The 2,012-nt window shown below is 57.4% G+C and overlaps 1 protein-coding gene across 2 annotated transcripts in view; it reads left to right on the top strand.

Annotated features, from left to right (window-relative positions):
• Positions 1 to 618: 618 nt before the first annotated feature.
• The window catches only part of SH2B2 (SH2B adaptor protein 2), a 24,677-nt gene continuing 23,283 nt past the window's right edge, over positions 619 to 2,012 (top strand). For both annotated transcript variants that reach the window (XM_014953413.1, XM_014953411.1), the window contains exon 1: positions 619 to 749. The gene's annotated coding sequence lies outside the window, so the exon portion shown is untranslated. The remainder of the gene's footprint in view (positions 750 to 2,012) is intronic.

Below are 2,012 nucleotides of genomic sequence, written 5' to 3'. Positions count from 1 at the left end.
GGCGGGGTCGGTCCCCGCCGGGCTCCCCGCCGGCAGCGGCTCCAGGAGGTCGGGGCAGCGGCTGGGGGAGGCAGCCGGGCTGGCGGGGCTGGAGCGCGGCGGCCCGGGCAGGTAGTGGAGCAGCAGCGTCTCAGGGGGCTCCGGCGAGGAGGAGGAGGAGGAGGAGGAGGAGGAGGGGGGGGCGGGCAGCGCGCATGGCCCCGCGTGGATGCTCTTGTTTTTTTAATCATTATTGTTTGCTCGGGCTTTGCCGTGAGGGCTGCAGGCTGCTGCATTCTTTTTCTTTTTTTTTCTTGGGGGGGGTTGTGAGGGTTTCCCCCTCCTGCCAAGGGCAGAGCATCACCCGACCCACTGGGGCAGCCAGTGCCTCCAGTCCCCACGGGGCTCCGGAGACACCCGTGGGGTGGCCCCAGCTCCCCAAGCTTCTCCCAGCTCTGGTGGCATCACGCGAAGGCCTTTTTGGAAAGCAAGAGGGGCTTTCTCCATGGCCCTTCTGCTTATTTCTAGTTTCTGCTGAAGTACAAGGGAGCTGTGGCTCAGGGGTGAAATGTGCCTTCAGGAGATGCTCTGGGGACAACCGTGCTCGCTCCAGGGATTGACCGTGTCAAACTTTGCCTTCCAGGCCCCTCCTGAGTCGGTCTGGTCCCTCATTCCACTCTAGAAATTTTTCGGTTGAAGTTATGCGCTTGACCTGGAAGAACCACGCTGCTGGCACCTGGGGAACCCTGTGAACTGGAACGGGAGAGGAGGTAAAACTGCTCTGGCCACCCAGCATGCTGCCCAAAATCCCTGGGAGAACCTGCCGCTGCTTCATTGAGTGGGTTGCTCAAACCTCCCCTCCATGGGGGTTTTTGGTTTGGTTGGTTGGGAGAAGAGAGAGAAAGGACCATGATTGCAATGCTGGGCATCTGGGGCTGTGCTTCCAAATGGGGATCGTGCTCCTAAACCACCCGGGCTCCTCTGAAATGCTCAGCCTTCCTACTCTGGGGCCCTCAGCCATCCCGTTTGCACAGACAGGTGGTTGTGTGCTGCCAGGAGATGTGCTTAGATGGGATCATGGACCTCCCTCTTGCGTTCCTTGGTGTTGGTTCCACAGTTGGCTCTCCATTGCTGTAGCGCTGTGGTGCAGCCCAGGGTGGCCTTTGAATAACTTCTTCCTTTAAAAAGTTGCATGATTCTTGCAGAGATGCTCCAGCCTGTTGACATGTTTGAGAAGGTTTGCCTGCTGGTGCCTCATGTCTCCTAATTGAAGGCGACCATTATTCTGGAACCAGAATATGGTTTAGTGATTATTTTTTTTTATTGCTTATTTCTTATTTATTTTTTTGTCAGAGTTAGGTTGATGGTTGGACTAGATGATCTTTAAGGTCCCTTCCAGCCTGGACGATTCTATGATTCTATAATTCCTGTGCTCTCAAGTGGGACCAGTCAGTCCTGCAGGATGGGGCCTCCCTTGTCCTGCTTTGGGGTTAAAATTGCCACCTTCCTCAAGCACGAGCCCCTTGGGGTGTCCTGTTAGACTGCAGGGTTACCTCATCTGGCTGCTTCTCTTGACCATCAGGCCTGTCCCCTCCTCTCTTGAACTTGTGGTGGGACCACATCTTGTGCACGCTCATGGCAGGGTGGTCTTGTCCAACCTCCTCTTGTCCTTCCTCCTTGGAGGTAAATCACCCATCCCTTCAAGATGAGGATGTTGCTGGCTAATTGCCCTTCCTCTTCCTCCTCTTCCCGGGGCAGGCAGAGAAACCGATGATGGTTGCACATCTGCTGCTCTTGCTGAATCAGGCTGCCTGGGATGCCCCGGGGCAGTGCTGCCTTCCCTGCCCTCCTCCAGCCTGAAGGCCAGCAGAACCCTCCCTGGCAGCCCTCCCCTCCCGGCTGTTGGTGCCCTCACTTGCCCTTGGCTGGTTTCCCTGCCCGTGGATGCCAGGGAGGTGGTGGGGTAAGGGTTGGAGACTTGTGCCTGGCTCCGAGCTCTGCTTCCTCCTGCAAACAGAAGGGGGGGGGGGGGG

This window comes from Calidris pugnax, unplaced genomic scaffold, assembly GCF_001431845.1.
Source record: "Calidris pugnax isolate Ruff unplaced genomic scaffold, ASM143184v1 scaffold133, whole genome shotgun sequence".
Taxonomy (NCBI): domain Eukaryota; kingdom Metazoa; phylum Chordata; class Aves; order Charadriiformes; family Scolopacidae; genus Calidris; species Calidris pugnax.
Note: the sequence above shows the minus strand (reverse complement) of the source record. Positions and strands in the feature narration are given on the sequence as shown.